Here is a 20,952-nt window from a genome sequence, read left to right as displayed (position 1 = left end):
GGGGGCGGGGACAGCATTAGGAGATATACCTAATGCTAAATGACGAGCTAATGGGTGCAGGAAATCAACATGGCACATGGATACATATGTAACAAACCTGCACATTGTGCACATGTACCCTAAAACCTAAAGTATAAAAAAAAAAAAAAAAAAGAAACATTTTACATACTTAGTTACATAGTTACCATTTTCTGTACTCTTCATTCTTTTATGTAGATTTGGATTTCCATCTAGTATAATTTTTCTTCTGTTAGAGTCCCCTGTGGTTCTTCAGTTGATAAATTCTGTCAGCTTTGGTATGTGTGATAAAGGCTTTATTTCTCCTTCATTTAGAAATTTTTTTTCTGGGTATAGGATTATAGGTTCGTGTGTGTGTGTGTGTGTGTGTGTGTGTGTGTGTGTGTGTGTGTGTGATTTTAGTACGTTTAAAAATGTTGCACCACTGGCTTTTCACTTGCATTATTTCTGGTGAGAAATCTGCAGACACTCTTATTTTGTTCTCTGTAAATAATATGGTTTTTTTGTCTCTGGCTGCTTTTAGATTTTCTCTTTATCAATGATTTTGGACAATTTAATTATGATATGCTTTAGTGAAGTTTTCTTCATGTTTCTTGTCCTTGAGATTTGTTGAGTTTCCTGGTTTGGTATGTGTGAACACTAATTACCGATATATATGCCTTTTGAAGTTGTTTCACAGTTGAGTAATACTCCATTACTTTATTTTTTTTCTTCGTCTTTTTTCTTTGTATGTATCATCTTGGATACTTTCTATTGTTATAACTTCAAGTTGATGCATATTATATTCTGCAATATTTAATTTGCCAATAATCCTATTCAGTATGTTTTTTATCCCGATATTATAGTTTTCTCTATGATTTGATTCCAGTCATATATATATATATTCCATGTCTTAACATTGTCAATATTTCTTCTAGCTTTTCGAATATATGGAATATAGTTATAATAACTGTCTTAATGTCCTTGTCTGCTAATTCTAATGTCTGTGTCAGTTTTTTAATGGATTTTTCTCTTTATTATGGGTCATATTTTTGCTTATTTTTAAGTGTGGTAATCTTTGACTAGATGCCAGGTGTTGTAAATTGTTGGACTTTGGATTTTTCTTTTACTGTAAAAACCCTTAACATGAGATATACTCATTAAAAAATTCTATATAGAAAATTGCAATATTGTATAGAAGATCTCTAGAACCTATTCTTCTTGCATAACTGAAAGTTTATAATCATTGAACAGGAACTCTCCATTTCTCCCTCCTCTTAACCCTGGAAACCACCATTCTATCCTCTTTCTGTGAGTTTGACTATTATAAACACCTCATGTAAGTGGAATCATGCAGTAATTCTAATTCTGTGACTGGTTTATTTCACTTAGCATAATGTCCCCTAGAATCATCCATGTTGTTATATAAGTCAGAATTTGCTTCTTTTTTAAGGCTGAATAATATTACTTTGTATGTTTATATCATATTTTCTCTATTCATTTATCTATTGATAGACATTTAGGTTGCTTTCACCTCTTGTCAATGGTGAAAAAAGCTGTAATAAATATGGGAGTACAGATAATTCTTTGATATCCTTATTTCAGTTATTTTGGTTATGTACCCAGAAGTGTAACTTCTGGATCATATGGTAGTTCTATTTTTGATCTTTTGAGGGGCTGGGCATGGTGGCTCACATCTGTAATTCCAGCACTTTGCGAGGGTGATGCAAGTGGATTATTTGAACCTAGGAGTACAAGACCAGCCTGGAAAACATGGTGAAACCCCATCTCTACACAAAATACAAAAATTATCTAGGCATGGTGGTGCATGCCTGTGATCCCAGCTACTAGGGAGACTGAGATGGGAGGATCACCTGAGCCCAAGAAATCGAGGCTGCCATGAGCTATGTTTGTGCCACTGCACACCAGCCTGGATGACAGAGCAAAAAAGGAAAAAAAAAATCTTTTTTAGGGAACTGCATACTGTTTTTCATAGTAGTTAGAGACATTTTACATTATCAGTAGCAGTGTACAAGGTTTCCAATTTCTCAACACTCTTGCCAACACTTATCTTTTGATCAGTGCTACCCTAATAGGTACAAGGTGATATCTCACTGTGGTTTTGATTTGCATTTCCCTGATGGTTAGTAATGTTGAGCATCCTTTTATAAAACTGTTGACTATTTCTATATCTTCTTTGAAGAAATGTCTATTCAAATTCTTTGGCCATTTTAAAATTAGTTTATTTGCTCTTTCTTTGCTTGTTTTTTTTTGTTTGTTTGTTTATTTGTTTGCTTTTTGCTATTGAGTTTAAGGAGTTTTCTAATATATTTTGAATATTAAATCTTTATCAGATATATGGCTTGCAGTTCTTTTTATTTCTTTTTACTCTGTTCATTGTTTCCTTTTCTGTGTCACTTGTTAGTTTGATGTGGTCCTGTTTACTTATTTTTGCTTTTGTAGCCTGAGTTTTTGGTGTGATATCCAAAAAATCATTGCCAAGTCCAATGTCAAAGAGCTTTTTTCCAATTGTTATCGTCCAGGAGTTTTATAGTTTCGGGTCTTGCATTTAGGTCTTTTGTTCACTTTGAGTTCATTTTTGCACATGGTGTAAGATTAGGGTCCAATTTCATTATTTTGCATGTGGAAATCCAGTTTTCCCAAGAAAATTTGTTGGCAATATTATTTTTTCCCCATCTGTAACCTGGCACCCTTTTTGAGAATAGGTTGACTATATATGCATTGATTTATCTCTGGACTGTCTGTTTTATTCCATTAGTCTAAATGTCTGTTTTTATGTCAATACCATACTGTTTTTACTACTGTACCTTTATAATATATTTCAAAATTAGGAAGTGTGAGGCCTCCAGCTTTGTTCTGGCTATCCAGTGTCTTTTGTGGTTCCATACAAATTTTAGAATTGTTTTTTCTATCTCTATTGTGTGCTGGGTAGTTTTGTATTCCTACAAATATACTTGAGCTTATTTTCTGAGACATAGTTCAGGTGCTTAAAAACAGTTTATCCTTATTTGGGTCTTGCTTTTAAGATTTGTTAGTATCAGAATAGCATTTAGTGTAGCAATAATTATTTCCTACTATTGAAACAAGACCATAATGAATATTCTCCCAATGCCCCATAAATTGTGAGTTTTTTCTGTCCTGCTGGTGTGAATAAGCATTATTCCCAGTACTGTGTGAGCCTCAGATACCAATGATCATGTAAGAAGGCTCTTCCCTTGGAGCTGGGTAGTTTCCTCACATGCTTATAATCATCACTACTTTTTGAATACTCAAGACAGGTGCTTGGAAGTTCTCTCCATTTCTCTGTCTCTGTATAGTTCTCTCCTCTCTGGCACTCTACCCATTGACATCTAGCCATATTGGTTTTTCTACATTCTTAGCTCTAACTCTTCAGCTCAGGGAATCAGAATCTGTGTGAGTCCCCTCTGCTTGTGCTGCACACAGGAAACTCTCTCTCCAGGAATAAGCTGGGGTGACTGTGAGACTTGGACCATCTGTTTCCCATCATTCAAAGATCATTGGCCTTCATCCTGAAATTCAATCTCTTGAAAACAGCGGTTGCACATATTTTATCCAATGTTTAATTGTTTTAGGCAGAAGGATAAAGCTGGTCTCCATGACCTCATCTTGGTCAGAAGCAGGCATCTTTTCTGATCATTCTTGATGTACATATCTGCAAGAGTTCTCTTGGCAGGGGAAACTGTTTACTTTCTAGAATATCTAATATTATTTTTAAAATTCTACAAATAGGTAAAATGTAAAGGGATAAAGATCGATAGTGGCTATAACAAGGAAAATTGTAAAAAGACATTATAAAAGTCTAGACAATGAAGACAGAACAAAAATTGCGTACAAAGTTGAGTTTTAGGAAGAGTAAGTTATTACGATAATTTCTGATATGCACTGGTTTGTGAAATATCAAAGCTTCCTGCTGTACATTAAACTATTTTGTACAGGTTTTTATACATTTATTACCGCATAAATAATTCTCACACTCACAGAGACATGAAGTCAATAAAGCAGATTTTTTAAAAATAGAAAACACTATCAGCACATATTCTTAACCGGAGACTAAAGGCATTTTTCCTTAAATAAAGCATAAAATTGATTTAAGATTAGCACAAAAGATCTTGTGAAGGGAATTATTTTAGCAGGAGAACACAATAACACAAATGTTGAATGATGCTGGCAAGTGGGAATACCACTAATATTTAAGTGTTCTTGGTTGTAAGCAACAGAAACCTTCTCACGTTACTTAAAAAAAAAAAAAAAAAGAAAGGAATTTGTTAAAAAGGTATTGAGGGGCTCACAGAACTGATGTGAAAGCTGTAGTGCCTATCTAGGAAAGCAGGCTGAAAGCAAGGAATTTGGGAGGTTAGAGCTACTGCTAAAGCATTCCATTAGGTCACAGCTGGAAAAACCCCTACTTCCGGTGAAACGAATTCAAACCAGTGCTACTTTTTTATATTACTCAATCAAGTTTCAAAGTCTTGGGCAAGAGCATTAAGTTGGATAAATCTAATTCATGTGCCTGCATTCCTGCTGCTGGGGTTGAGAGAGAACATGAAATGCTGCCTCCCTCCAAAACTCTCCCAGTGATAGATTCCCTGACTAAAGAGAATAGGTTGAGGTGCTGCACAGAATAATAAAACAACAAGGTCCTCTATATCTATCATTCTGAAACTTTCATTTTGTTCTGTTTGAAAAAATTGTCCAAGACTTGGACAAGAAGCAAAGGGATTAGTGAGAACCCATTCTATGTAGTGCTAGATGTTATCTAGCAGGCTGATTTTCTAGGGAATTTTACCTTTATTCACCTTGCTACTTGCTATTGATTAGGATATTTTACAACTCTGTAAGGGTAGACACTAATTGTAGAAAACAGAGTGATGCCAATTGCTATGGTTTGAATGTCCCCATCAAAACTCATGTTGAAATTTAATTGCCATTGTGACAGTATTTAGAAGTGGGACCTTTAAGAAATGATGAGGTCATGAGGTCTCTGCCCTTATGAATGGATTAATGCCTTTATCATGGGAGTGGTTTAATTATCATGGGAGTGGGTTCTTGATAAAAGGATGAGTTCAGCGCCTCCCTTTCCTGCTCTCTTTCTCTTGCATGCTTCCTCACTATATGATGCCTTCTACCATATTATGATGCAGCGAGAAAGCCCTCACCAGATGCAGCCCCTTGACCTTGCCAAATAAGCTTCTTTTTAAATATGTTACTCAGTCTGTGGTATTCTCTTACAGCAGCAAAAAAAGGACTAAGAAACAAATGATTCTTGACTTGTAGCAACGCAAAAGAATTGGTTCAGTAATACAAGTAATGTTTATCTAAAAGAAAAAAGAGCCCCAACATTGTAGTTTTACTGTCAAAAAGTTTTACTATTTACTTATAGAACATTAACCACTTTTAAAATCTAAATTATCAATCTTACTTAAACGTTGTTTGAGTGAATATAAGCATTTTAGTTTCCCAAGTTCTCTTTGAACTAGCTTTCCCATCTTGCTAGTTCTGTCATTAATGTGTTAAGTTTTAGCTATGCATTCACTTTATATGTGTAAGAATTATGTCCTTTTGAAACTTTTTGTAATTTATATCTTGATGCCTTCTGCCAATATACTCGTCTTCAAGAGATACCATGATTTTTCAAGTTTCTCTAGCTTATTTGTAGACAAAAGGTATAAAGAGACAGAAATGTGTTTTCCTTAGCACAACTAAGACATACTAGAGAATATTTTTAAGTCATACAAATCTGAGGTAAAAAGAGTATCAAATATTCAGAGGCATAATAATACAGTTTAAGAGTGCAAACTCCAGAATCTGAATAGTTGACGTTTACTGTTTTTGTAACTTAAGATTACAAGTTACTCAATCTTTCTTTGCCTCAGTTTCCTCTTCTATAAATTTCTGATAATGTCTATTAAGCTGTTTTGAGGATTAAATGACTTGGCTCCTAGAAAGAACTTAAAGTGGTACCTGAAACACAGAAAGCAGTATACAAGTATAGTTAATATCATTAATGTTTATGGTTCAGGTTTACAAAGCACAGATTTATAATCCTTTAATAGCCAATGGTACCACTTTTCAAACACACAGCTTTTCTGCCATTCCATATTATGGTAGCTTGTATTTTCCAAAGATAGATCGAGTGATATTTCTCATCTCATTTACTGCTTTAGAATGTGAATGTGGTACACTTGATAACACTTGCCAAGAAGTGTTATCAAATTAACCTACCCATTAAACCTCAGCAGACTTTAGTGACTACTTGACCAGTAAAATGTGACAGAAGACACATTCTGAAACTTCTAGGTTAGATCACAAGAAACCTTGCAACTTCATCTGTGTCTCTTGAAACACATGCTGTTGGGATGCTCTGTTTTAGAATCCAGCTTCCATTTCCTGAGAAGCCCAAGACAATTTCTAGCCAAGAGCCAACAACAACTGTCAGCCATATGACTAATTTTATATTTCCACCCAATCTGAGCCTGAAGTTTCATGACAGATTCCAAGCAACAGCCTCCCAGCTGAAACTAGCAACCCATAGAACCATGAGAGATAATAGTAAATTGTTGTTTTTAAGCTGTCAGGCTTTAAGATGATTTGTTATGTAGCAATAGTCAACTAACACACATACCCTTTTGGTCTCCTTGCTGTAGGTTCTAAAAAAAAAAAAAAAAAGAGGGCCACTTTGGTTTATCTATCTGTAAGTTGATCTACCCAAACACTATGCTACAAGCAAAAGCAAACTAAAATTCTAGCTGTTTCAAACTGCCAAGTCTTCTTGAACATGATCTGGACAGAATATACATTCACAGCTTAGTTACAGTGATTTTCAGCATAAATATTTGAAAATGATTAGGTCTTTCAAGTGGTTCCCAACTTAAACTCTTCCCTGTCTTCAGGAATTCTAAATTGCCTTTTTATCAAAGTAACACTGGCTGCTACTAAGCTCCAGGATTTTTAAAACCCTACATGGGTAAAAACAGAATAATATGCCATTTAAACATTGTAAATGGTTTTATGCCACTTTAGGAAAATGTAAATACTGAATTGTGTGTGTGTGTGGCAGATGACCTTGGTTTAGAGCAAGAAAAGCCAATAGACCTTCAGTTATGCAAAAGTATAACTATGATTCCTTTCTAAAAATATGAAGGTTTGAGGCCGCCACTCCAAAGAACTGAGCGTTTTGTACAACAATGTAAAGTTTTGTCTTACAGGAAAGCAGAGGTATAGCTTTGTAGATAATATTATCTTTAAAGTAGTGATTTTCAAACTTGAAACCACTTTTAAAATAAAAATTATTGGGAATCCTCAGCACTGTTTTAAATTATTATAAAATTATTTAAACATGTATAGACACAAAAGAAATATACATTGAGTGCCAGCTTAATCTCAGGCACTGATCTAGGCACTGCTAACAGACTATGTCCCTGAACTCAGGAAGAATATAATCTGGTAGAACTATGATTATAAAGGGACCAGACAACTTGCTTTCCACACATGGTTTTATTCAAGATAGGAAAATACAGATTTGGGAAAATGCATTAATGCTGTGCTGTTATAATCTGATATCTTTGAAAGGCTAAAGGGCAAGATGTAGTTAGGAGTGGAGATTCCCTTGGAGAGATTAGATGCCCGTGCTGTGAATTGTCCTGAAAAAGGGCTAAGCCAGGGGTCAGAAATGGGGATTCAGAAAGTAGGCCTTACAGGCAAGATAAAGATTCCCTCTCTACAGGTTCCTGTCAGTCACATCTGGACTATGAGGCAAAAAGTTGGCCACGAAGCCCATTCTGCATTGAGAACCACAGACACAAGCATTTTAAAAACCAATAAAAATGTTTGAAAATTGAGGAAAAATTATTAGTTCCAAAATTTGAAGACTGGTAAATGAATATTAATAGATGTTTGATTAAATGCCTACAAAATGTAACATTATGCCAACAGTATTTTTAAAATTTGTATTCATTAAAATTACATTTAAAAATAATTACTGGGTCAGATTATCTCATTTTACAAGAATTCTCAAATATGCACAATAGCCAAGATATCATTGCCAATCATAAATTAAATGAGGTGCCAGATCATTTCCAAAGGAAACATAAAAATCCACTCATATAGTCTATATGAAATTAATATGGGCTATAAGTATGTGTCAAAGCATTTGATAGGAAGTGGGATATGGTCTCTAAAAGTTTGAGAACTTACAGGCAACAAAGATCTTAAATGCTCAGCAAAGGTCTGGTTTCTCAGAGCCCTTTCAGCAATGGTAAGTGCTTCCCTAGCCATGTTGAAGCAGGCCAGGTATTAAGTGAGGAGAGGTATCAGTAAGGGGCCACCAGAGCCACTGTAAACCCATAGACTGCCTTTGTGTGACTTAGAAGAAGGTGACCCCCTTCAGGTAAATGAAGCCCCAGCCAGGGTACAGCTCTTGATGAGTTGGGAGTAGAATGGATTTCAGCTCCTATTTGCCTATAGCCCAGGAGGCACATAAAGGCTGAAATCCATCCTACTCCCTACTCAACAAGAGCTGTATCTTTATTCAGAATACAACATGTACAAGCACTCAGGATAGCCATGAATAGTATTCTGTGGAAATGTTTCAGTTTGCGTAGTAACTGTTGGTTACCCTGTGGCTCTACTTCCTTCTCATGGTCCTGAAACGTCAGTTAAGTATTCATGGAAAGTTTTGGCCTGGTCACTACTTTGCTGTAGGAAATGGAGGGGAAGGATTTGTTCCACTCTTGGTCAAAAAGAGGAGAAAGATTCCCTGTCAGAACAGTGTAAATGAAGATAGTTGGGTGCAGTAGAGTGAGGCTATGGCTCTCATTGTCAGCCAAGGCAGGCTAGGCCAGAGCCTAAGAGCACAGAAAGGCATTCCTGAGCACAAGACAGCAAACCCTAGAACCCTTAAAGTAACTGGGGGACATTTGTGAGCACAGTGTATGATAGTCAGGTGCTTGAGGCTTGAGCACTATACATTGGGTACTTAAAATGAAATTCAAATTTATTTTATAGTCATAGGCTAGTGCCAAGTCAAAATACTAAGCTATAGCTTCTCTCCTTCACAGAAGCTCTAGTCTAACAAGAAATTCAAGCAGAATTAAAAGAGTGTTCAATAAAACATAAAAATAAAAACAAATACTGCCTTCTCAACTTAAGCTTTAATATATCAATAATTACCTTAAAAGTAAATAGCCCAAATACACAAATCAAAAGACAGAAATTGATAGATTATACAATAAAACACAGCCCATCTATATGCTGTTTACAAGAAATTCACTTCGAATTCTACAAAAAGGAGTGTATACACTAATATCTAATAAAGTGAACAAGAAAAAGAGGCACATTACTTAATAATAGAAGGATCAATCCATCAGGAAGACATATGATTCTAAATATGTGCTCACCAAACAACAGAGCCTTAATATATATAAAACAGAAAGAAGAAACTGAAAAATCCACAGTTAGAGTTGGGGATTTTGACACTCACCTCTCACTAACTGATAGAACTACTAGACAGAAAATCAGCAAGGACATAGAGGATCTGAACAATACAATCAACAAATATGATCTAATTGGCATGTATAGAACTGTACAGTCAATAACAGCAGATTTCAGTTCTTTAAATCTGTTACATGGTCCTATATTCTGGCCATAAAACACACCTAACAAATTTAAAGAATTAAAATCATACAATTTTTTCTGATCAAACTAGAAATGAGTAACAGAAAGAAAATGACATAATCTCTAAATAGGTGGACATTAAACAACATACTTTTACATAATCTATGGATCAGCGATAGTCTTGAAGGAACTTTTAAAGTACTTAGAACTGAAATGAAAATACAACATATCAGTATATGTAGGATACAGCTAAAGCAGTATCAAAAGATAAATTTACTGTACTAAAATGCTTATGTTAGGAATGCAGAAAGGTCTCACATCAATCAGGAGACTAGAGAAGGAATAGCAAAATAAATCCAAGCAAATATAAAGATGGAAATAAAGATAATAGCATAAATAAAATTGAAAATAGGTAAATAATCAGAAAGAATCAATTGAAACAATCTTGTTCATTGAAAAAAAAAATCAAGAAAATTAATAAAACTCTAGCAATACTGGCAAAAATAGAGAAAAGATGCAAATCACCAAGATCAAGTATGGAACAAAGGATATACTAAAAATCCTTCAGCCATTAAAAGAATAATAAGGGAATCCTACAAAAAACTATATACACATACGTTCAACAACTTAGAAGAAATGGACCAGTCTCTCAAAAACTGTTACAACTCAATCAAGGTGAACTAGATAACATAAATAGTCCTATTACCATTACAGAAACTGAATTCATTATTTAAAAGTTCTTGAAAAAGAAAGTTTTAGGTTGATGTTCACTGGAGAATTCTAGATGTTTTAAATATCAATTTTCCATAATCTCTTCCAAAAAAATAGAAGAGGAGGAAATACTTTCCAACTCACTTTGTGAGGCCAGTGCTATCATGACGCCAACACTAGATAAGACAATATACAAAAGATGAAATATGAATTTTTCCAAATTTCCCATCGTTTATACCTACATCAAAATGCTTTTTTCAGTTTATCCAATAAATATGGGGATGTATTTTTAAAAACGCATTTGCCTTCCCAACTTAGACTCCCGGTCCCACTTTTCAGAGGAAACTATTTCTAACAGAATGCAATGAGCATTCACTTTTTAGTCAAAGAGGTAAGAAAAGAGATGTCTTTCCAAAATGCAACCATGTTCTCCAAAAGTGTCCTGTGAACAGCAAGGCCCACAGAAGAGTAAGCAGCAAAATATACTAGGGGTGAGGCTTCACAAAGTTAATTTCTTATCTTTGATCAGAAGTCCTCGTGGATTCACTAACCAAGCCTCCATGAACCCCTCCTACAAATCCAATTTCTTAAAATAATTCTTCCTAAAGAAAACCCTTTGCATTAATAGCAGATCACAATTTCTCTTTATTTGCTTGCATTTGGGGTTAACATAAATTATATATGGAGTGACAGAGGAAAAGAAAAGTTAAATATCCCAGCCATGGGGATACTATTAAAAGAGTCAACCTTGGGTTCTTGGGTTGTTGTTTTTTTATTTTTGTTTTTTTTTTTTTTTTGAGACGAAGTCTTGCTCTATCACCCACGCTGCAGTGCGGTGGCGCAATCTCAGCTCACTGCAATGTCTGCCTCCCAGGTTCAAGCAATCCTCCTGCCTCAGCCTCCTGAGTAGCTGAGACTCCAGGTGTGCGCCACCACGCCAGGCTAATTTTTGTATTTTTAGTAGAGATGAAGTTTCACCATGTTGGCCAGGCGTCTCAAACTCCCAACCTCAAGTGATTTGCCTGCCTTCACCTTGGTTCCCATTTTTGAGTTTCTCTAAAGAGTCCTGTTTGTAAGGAATTTCCAGAAAACATCACGCTTAACTTTTGAGAGCAAGGCAGCTAAACTATCCCAGGAATATTAGCATGAGCCCTAATACTTAAGAGCAACACTAGTAAGAACAATGCACAGCTTTTCCTAATAAGCCATTTTACTGCTCTGCATCACTACCTTCTTAATAGCCTCCAGCACCCGTGCTGGGCTTCCATTAGCAAGAACAGCCGTGAGCCCAACTCACCCATGGGTCTGAGCACCCTCCTTTTCAAAATAATTGCCTTGAGCTCAGCCACAAGATCTAATGTGCATGTTTTCCTTGCAACTGCCTGTATGCGAAACCAGGTGAATTTATTCTCTGAAAAAAAAGACATGCCAGAATGTTAAACATTCTTCCAAAGAAATACAAAATTGGGGTGTGAATCTGTGCAGATGCAATCAGCCCAAGCCTCATTAAATAATGCCATAATTTCAGTGTCACAAATCATGTTAACTATTTCTTTTCATATTTAATGAATGGAAACCTGCCTTTCTCATTTTAGAAGATGAATTCATAAATTCTAGTAAAAATTATCATCTCTGAACAGAGGCTGCACTGGCCCACAAAGGCCCACAAAGGCATTCAACCAGAAAAACTTAGTGCTAGAAGAGCCACATCATCCCCTACTACAGGGCCCCTATGGAAAGTATGGAAAAGTGGACAAAGGATACTTTATACAATGTTTCTTGGGTGCTTAGGGATCCTGTAACAGACATGTACTTCAGCTTTTGAAAGAAATGAAAATAAATTTTCTGCCTGTTTCTTTATAAGACCTGATATAAGGGTTTTAAATGGATTTTGACCACGATTTTTCATAGCCTGAGGGTGAGCATTTTTTGAAAAAGTGGTCATATTTTCAATATTTTACTGATGCTTTGCATTAATCATTTAAAACACCATCTGCCTTCTTTGCCAAGGGCCCCAGTTCTGAATCTAGAAGAGAAAGTACAACCAAAACCCCACAGAAACAAAATTTAAACTCTATTAAAAACACTAACCCAGAGATTCATTCTGTGTACAGTAGAGCAGGGTCCCAGGTGACTCCTCTGGAGCAGTGAGAGGGAAGCTGGCTCTCCACTAAGGGAAGAGCCAATTAAAATGCTGTTCACCAGGGGCATGGAAGTGCACTCAGAGGGCCATTCCAACAGAAAAGCACCGAGGTCACGGGGCTCTTCCTGTCCGACAAGTGATGGCAGTGCCAGGTTGAGGGTTACTAAATGACAGGATATCTGTCTATGGTTTATTTCTGTGCAATTGGTAGTATGCCAACTTGCAGCATTTGAGGTTGTTTCGTGTGTATGTTGTAGGGGTCGGGGAGTTGTTGGGCATAGTTTGTTTTGCTTTCACAATTCAAAGGTCAGAAATACTGTATTTTCAGCTTAGTCATCATCACTAAGGGCTATACTATCTCAATGAACAAGGCTCCCAGAAAAAGCAAGCACAAAATCAAGCATTGTGAGGAGTGGAAAAAAAGACAAGGGCAGGGCTTAAACTCTTGGATTATTTTTCACCTTCACAGCCTCTCTCTTCCTTGGGAGCTCTCCAAGGACCCTGAACTGTGAAGGGGGGTTTTTCCAGTGCAGGGGTGGGCAACTGGGGTTTGCATATTTGTGATTTCCAAGGACTTTCAAGTCAAATTTCATATGTGCCTTTCTCTGTGGCCAAGAAAAGAATACAAGTCTTGGTATTTTTCTAATCCAGTCAATGCTTGGAACTTTCAGGACAATTTATTATTGTGTAAGTTACAGTATAGGATAGTAAAATCTTGGCTTTGCATTTAAAACCATGGGAAGGATTTATACACAAAACCCTATTTGGTCCTGCATACTCAGGAGATAAGATTTCTTCACTTCAAATATCTTAATATGAAAAACTGAGGCACTAATATTTCACATGTCAAAACTTCACTGGCCAATTTTAAATTTCAAATCAAGCCTTCCCCCATGGAATTCTCACAGGAACTCTGTCTCATAACCAATTTGTGTCATTTCAGGGCCTGACTGCATTTTTAGCATAGACGAATTCTTTTGGAGAGTATAATTTCACCTCATATTCTTCTAAGGACTCTTCTCCTACACCTCTAGTCCCTCCAAGTCCATTAAGTGAGATCGTTTTCCTCACTCTGCACTTATTAATTGTACAAATACCTGACTGAAAAATCTCACCTCACCCACTTCACCTCCGTTTGTGTTCCTACATCATAGTTCCGTTTAATATGTCTAAAAACTCATTTCTCATGTGCAGTCTCACATTTCTCTGCCTTCCATCCATAAGTGGGGCTGCAAATATGCTCCACAGGTTACAAATGACTTTGGACCAAAGGTGCTATGAAGCTGTAATCAAATTGCACAAATACTACAGTAACATGAATAAAGAAACTAGTAGGCGATATTTTCTGTCAACATAAAAAAGGTTAAAACTTAGCTCTATACGCATAGAATCTGATACAAATTGTTTTCCTGAAATTATAGGTTGTCACTTTACAAATTTTTTCAACACTTTTAAATTATTTATTTATTTATTTATTTGAGACAGTGTCTTGCTCTGTTGCCCAGGCTGGAGTGCAGTGGTGTGATCATGGCTCACTGCAATCTCTGCCTTCTGGGCTTGAGTGATCCTCCCATCTTAGCCTCCTGAGTAGCTGGGACTACAGGCATCTGCCACCACACTAACTTAAAAAAATTTTTTTTTGGAGAAACAGGGTCTTTCTATGTTGTCCAGGCTGGTCTTGAACTCCTGGGCTCAAGCACTCTTTCTGCTTTGGCCTCCCAAAGTGCTGGGATTACAGGTATGAGCCACTGTGCCTGGTCTCAACACTTTTTTTTTATGCATAGCTATATTTTGTAGATAAGGGTATCTGTGCTTCACCATATGTTCTCATAGTTAATTTCACTTTGCATAGTATGTGTTATCTTTGGCATTATAATCCCTTTTCAAATCCTTACTTATCCCTGTGTCTTCATGCACAACTACACATCGAAATAGGAAAACGTATCTGTGAAGCAACATCAAAAAAATACACTTGAGGCTTAATATGCTGTGCTATACATGCTTTTAGCCACTTTTTCACTGTCAGAAAGCAAAACGCCATGACTTAGCCAAAGAGGAGAAATTTTGCTCAAATTTTCTCCTCTGAATTATGGAAGAAAATATAATGACAAATGTCAAACTCAGGGAATAATTCCTGGAATAAAATTCATATAGTGAAACCAGACAATTCACTGCTTCCCTGAAGCCAATTATGTATGCTAAATAGCCTTCACTGTTTTTTGTTTGTTCTTTTAGTTTTTTTGTTTGTTTGTTTAGATTCGGGGGTACATGTGCTTGTTTGTTATATGGGTATATTGCATACTGGTGGGGATTGGGCTTCTAGTGTATTTACTACCCAAATAGTGAACATTGTACCTAATAAGTAATTTCTCAACCTTCACCCCGCTCTCACTTTTCTCCTTTTGGAGTCCCCAGTGTCTATTATTTCCATCTTTATTATGTGTACCCATTGTTTAGTTTCCACTTATAAGTGAGGACATGTAGTATTTGGTTTCAGGTTTTTGACTTAGTTCACTTAGAATAATAGCCTCTAGCTCCATCCATGATGCTGCAAAGGATGATATTTCATGGCTGCATAGTATTCCATGGTTTATATATCACATTTATTTATTCATTCAATACTGCTGATGGACACTTAGGTTGGTTCCATGACTTTCATATTGTGAACAGTGCTGCTGTGAATGTATGAGTACAGGTGTCTTTTTGATATAGTGATTTCTTTTCCCTTAGGTAGATAACCAATAGTGGGATTGCCAGATCAAATGGTAGTTCTATTTTTAGTTCTTTGAGAAATCTCTATACTGTTTTCCATAGAGGTTGAACAAATTTACATTCCACCAACAACATAAGCATTCCCTTTCCTCCATATCCATGCCAACATCTGTTGTTTTTTTGACATTTTAATAGTAACCATTCTGACTGAGGTAAGGTATCTCATAATTTGCCTGATGATCAGTGATGTTGAGCATTTTTTCACGGGTTTGTTGGCTGCTTGTATTTCTTCTTTTGAGAAATGTCATTCATGTCTTTTGCCCAGCTTTTAATGCTGTTATTTGTTTTTATTCTTGCTGAGTTGAGTTCCTTGTTGATTCTGGATATTAGTCCTTTGTCAAAGGCATAATTTGCAAATGCACTGACTAGTTTTTGTTGAGCTATGTGTAGGCATATGTACTGTACACATATACATAACTCATCAACTCTACAAGGAAGTTATTACTGAACCCATCTTATGAATGAGGCAAATAGCATCAATTATTCCATTGAGATCTTATAGTTAATATGGGACAAAGCCAGTAAATAGTTAAGTGTTACATTTAGTATGGAATAAAGCCAGAATTAACACCTAGGTCTGTCACCAAGGTCTGTGCCATTTCTCTCTGCCACTGTGAACAGATATCTTTTATTGGGAAAATTAGCCTACTATATTTGGCTGTAACTTTTCCTGGTGGTCACTCAACTTTAAAAAACAGGTTGCATAAAAATAGATTTTTTAAAAGCAGAAATTAGACAAAGAAAAGGCTCTAGAAAAACAATTCTTTAACATGACCTGAAACATGAAAATAATTAACAAACAGTTCATCAGTTGTTTATGGCAATTGCCCAGGTACTTCAGAGTACTGTGAAAGTACAGTCACTTCCATGTCATCCCCAGACCTCTAATAGAATCAATCCCTCAGAAGTTCGTACTAACTCTAGGCCCTGAGAAATTGGTATGCACTAGTCACAGGAGGCTGTGTGTTAAATTCGTGCCACAAGAAAAATATCTCCCAGACCTTGCCTTCCTTTAGGAATGCAAGGAGAAAATTATAAAATGTATAGTGGAGTTTAGAAAACAAAGCAATCCAAATAAGACCAGTATCCCTTGATAATCTTTGATACACCATCCATGTATTAAAAAGTAGTGCAAGTGGAAGACTTCTCCAGGGTTGCCTATGAGATGCAGCCAGGAGGAACATCTCCAAACGAGGGAAGGGGACATCGGGATGACTGGCAGGCTACTAGCAGATCTTTAGAGGAAAGGCATTGAGAGTGAACAGAGAGGGAAGGCACAGATGCCGGGCTGAAAGGGAAGGAAGCTGGGAACCCTGCATGGGGCTACCACATCCCAGGACTTGTTCCTGGCCCCCACTGACTCCTGTGGGAGGAGTGAGTTGAACAGGCAAGGAGAAACCCACTCTCACCGTGAGCCTCTGAATGCCCATGCAGGAGACCTCTTGACCACCATGGACACTTGTGTTAGCAGAGAGAGCTTCTTAGAGAAGTGGTAGGGGCAGAACTCCAACTGGTGCAGAGTCCAGAGGGCTTAGTTCGAGAGCATCTGTAGTGGAGCACGACCAGGGATACCCATCCCCCCAGGCTCGACTTGCTCCCATGGGAGACTTTAGCCCTAGGGGAACTGTCCGACCTGAACCCTGCGAGGTAGTCTTGCCCATGAGACCGGGCAGTCCAATCTGAGAACCCCATAGTCTGCTGGCCTTTCTCAGGGCCCCCAGCCTCGCCACACCTGCTTGCAGTACAGCCCCTGGGGGCCTGCATCATAGTTTCTGTGCTGGCGGACTGCACCTGACCAGAGGAGGGCTCCAGCAGAATGCCCCTGCAAACACTCACCAGCCCATCTGCTTCCTCCCCCATTGCAGCCTCCCCTGTGCCACTTTGCCTGAAAGTACTTGCCCAGAGGCACATCCTGCATTGCTTGGAAGGCATGTGTGTGCGCCAGCGGATCTTGTCTTCCCTTCCTGCCAGCACGTTTATGCGTGTGCACCATGCCAAGCCACTGCTGCCAGCATAAGTGCACTCTGCCCTTCTACCCCCCACCACACCACCATTGTCATTGGAACCTTATGAGACATGGAGCCTGCGAGCACCGCCCCCACCAGCACTCCACCATAGTGTCCGCACTGCCACTAGTGCAAAATAAGGCACGGAGAACAGTGGACCCAACAACCTCCTGAGTGAATGCACACAGAGCGTGCAAACAGTCCTGTGCCCACCAGCACTCCACCCCTGTGCTAACACCATCACCAGTGCAAATGTGCACACAGTAGCAGGCGGGGTCCCCCAAAACCCAAGCCATGCTACCACCACCACTGCTGGGAACACCCACGTGGAGGCCAGAACTCCAGCACCCACTAGCACCCTGCTGCAGCCGATGAGCGTGCACCTCACCACACTGCTGCTGCCACTGCTGCTGGCACCTGTGAACAAGGACAAATCCTACTGCTACTGCCCTATGAAGTGTTTTGGCTGGCACCAGCCATTGGAGTCTTGTGACCAGTGGTCCAGGAGCACCACAGCCCCTTCAGTGCAGCAGCTTCCTAACCTGGAGGAGCCAGCTAACAAAGCTGAGGCCAATATCAGTCCCTCAGAATTACAGTATGCAGTCTAGGAGTTCTGAGCTGAGCCTTGGCTCTTTAAGGTTTTCCAGAAATGAAGCCAGTTGACTGAACCCATCTTATACCACAATCAAACCCTCAAGGTCATCAATGGGATAACAGAAATAAAACCCATCCAAAGGAAAGCAACTTCAGAGACTGAAGGAACATCTACCCAAAAAGATGAGAAAGAACCAGCACAAAAACTCTGACAATTCAAAAAGCCAGAGTGTCTTCTTTTCTATAATGATTGCACTAATTCTCCAGCAAGGGTTCTTAACTGGGCTGAGATGGCTGAAATGACAGAAATATAATTCAGAATATGTATAGAAATGAAGATCATTGAGATTCAGGAGAACACTGAAACCCAGTCTAAGGAAGCTAAGAATCACAATAAAATGATACAGAATCTTACAGACAAAATAGCCAGTGTAGAAAAGAATGTAACTGACCTGACAGAGCTGAAAAACGTGCTACAAGAATTTCATAATGCAACTGCAAGTATTAACAGCAGAATAAACCAAACGGAGGAAAGAATCTCAGAGCTTGAAGACTGGTTTTCTGAAATAAGACAGAAAAGAATAACAGAAAGAAAAGAAAAGGAATGAAAAAAATCTCCAAGAAATATGGGATTATGTTAGGAGACCAAATCTATGACTCACTGGTGTTCCTGTAAGAGATGGGGTGAATGGAAGCAACTTGGAAAATTTATTTCAAGATATCATCCATGAGAACGTCTCCAACCTAGCTAGAGAGGACAACATTCCAATTCAGGAAATGCAACAAACCCCTGCAAAATACTTTACAAGAAGATCATCCCCAAAACATACAATTATCAGATTTTCTGAGGTCAAAATGAAAGAAAAAAACATTAAAGGCTGGGCGTGGTGGCTCACACCTGTAATCCCAGCACTTTGGGAGGCCACAGGCGGATCACGAGGTCAGGAGATCGAGACCATCCTGGTTAACACAGTGAAACCCCTTCTCTACCAAAAATACAAAAAATTAGCCAGGAGTGGTGGCACACGCCTGTAATCCCAGCTACTTGGGAGGCTGAGGCAGGAGAATTGCTTGAACCCAGGAGGCGGAGGTTGCAGTGAGCCAAGATCGTGCCACTGCACTCCAGCCTGGGTGGCAAAGCAAGACTCCATCTAAAAAAAAAAAAAAAAAATGCAGCTAGAAAGTTCAGATTCCCTAGAAAGGGACACCCATAAGACTAACAGTGGATTTCTCAGCAGAAACTCTATAAGCCAGAAGAGAGTGAGGGCCTATATTCAAGATTCTTAAAGAAAATAAATTCGAACTAAGGATTTCATATCTGGCCAAATTAAGCTTTGGAAACAAAGGAGAAATAAGATCCTTTTCAGACAAGCAAATGCTGAGGGTCTCGTAAGACCTGCCTTACAAGAGCTCCTGAAAGAAGCACTAAATGTGGAAAGGAAAGACAGTGATCAGCCACTACAAAAACACACTTAAATACACAGATCAGTGACACTATAAAGCAACCACACAAACAAGTCAGCATAATAACTAACAACACGATGACAGGATTAAGTCCATACATATCAATAATAACCTTGAATGTAAACGGGCAAAATGCTCCGAGTAAAGAAAGGATGTGGATAAATAGGAATGCTTTTACATTGCTGGTGGGAGTGTAAACTAGTTCAACCATTGTGGAAGACAGTGTGGTGATTCCTCAACGATCTAGAACTGGAAACACCATTTGACCCAGTGATCCCATTACTGGGTATATACCCAAAGGATTATAAATCATGCTACTATAAAGACACATGCACACGTATGTTTATTGTGGCACTATTCACAATAGCAAAGACTTGGAACCAACCCAAATGTCCATCAATGAGAGACTGGATTAAGAAAATGTGGCTTTTCGGCCGGAACCACCATCTTCCAGTAATTCGCCAAAATGACAAACAAAAAGGGAAAGAGGAGAGGCACCCCATAGATATTCTCTAGGCCTTTTAGAAAACCTGGAGTTGTTCCTTTGGCCATGTATATGCGAATCTATAAGAAAGGTGATATTGTAGACAGCAAGGGAATGGGTACTGTTCAAAAAGGAATGCCCCACAAGTGTTACCATGGCAAAACTGAAAGAGTCTACAATGTTACCCAGCATGCTGTTGGCATTGTTGTAAACAAACAAGTTAAGGGCAAGATTCTTGCCAAGAGAATTAATATGCATATTGAGCACATTAAGCACTCTAAGAGCCGAGATAGCTTCCTGAAACGCGTGAAGGAAAATGATCAGAAAAAGAAAGAAGCCAAAGAGAAAGGTACCTGAGTTCAACTAAAGTGCCAGCCTGCTCCACCCAGAGAAGCACACTTTGTGAGAACCAATGGGAAGGAGCCTGAGCTGCTGGAACCTATTCCCTATGAATTCATGGCATAATAGGTGTTAAAAAAAAATAAAGGACCTCTGGGCTGTAAAAATGTTCCTCTTCATTGAGTAGAAGTGTGGTGTCCTCTCCCCCAAAGAAATATTTAAAGAAAAAAGAAAATGTGGCACATATACACCATGGAATACTATGCAGCCATAAAAAAGGATGAGTTCACGTCTTTTGCGGGGACATGGATGAAGCTGGGAACTATCATTCTAAGCAAACTATCACAGGGACAGAAAACCAAACACTGCATGTTCTCACTCATAGGTGGGAGTTGAAGAATGAGAACACATGGACACAGGGCGTGGAACATCACACACAGAGGCCTGTCAGCAGGGGTGAGGGTCTGGGGGAGGGATAGCATTAGGAGAAATACCTAATGTAAATGACAAGTTGATGGGTGCAGCAAACCAACACGGCACATGTATACCTATGTAACAAACCTGCATGTTGTGCACATGTACCCTAGAATGTAAAGCATAAAAAAAAAAAAAAAAGGCAAACAGTGGCAAGCTGGATAAAGAAGCAAGGCAAGACCCAATGGTATGCCATCTTCCAGAGACCCATCTCACATGGAATGACACCCATAAACTCAAAAAAGAGATGGAGAAAAATCTACAAAGCAATGGGGAGCAGAAAAAAGTAAGGTTGGTGATATGGTTTGGCTGTG

At 38.3% G+C, this 20,952-nt stretch overlaps 1 protein-coding gene and 1 pseudogene across 1 annotated transcript in view; one reads left to right on the top strand and one right to left on the bottom strand.

Annotated features, from left to right (window-relative positions):
• Positions 1-20,952, bottom strand: part of SLC35F4 (solute carrier family 35 member F4) — a 310,750-nt gene that overhangs the window by 203,077 nt on the left and 86,721 nt on the right. The window lies entirely within an intron of this gene.
• On the top strand, positions 17,655-20,365 carry LOC131381442 (large ribosomal subunit protein eL21-like; annotated as a pseudogene).

The sequence above is a fragment of the Hylobates moloch genome, unplaced genomic scaffold (genome assembly GCF_009828535.3).
Source record: "Hylobates moloch isolate HMO894 unplaced genomic scaffold, HMol_V3 SCAFFOLD_16, whole genome shotgun sequence".
NCBI classification, from domain to species: domain Eukaryota; kingdom Metazoa; phylum Chordata; class Mammalia; order Primates; family Hylobatidae; genus Hylobates; species Hylobates moloch.
This window is presented reverse-complemented; position numbering and strand designations above follow the sequence as displayed.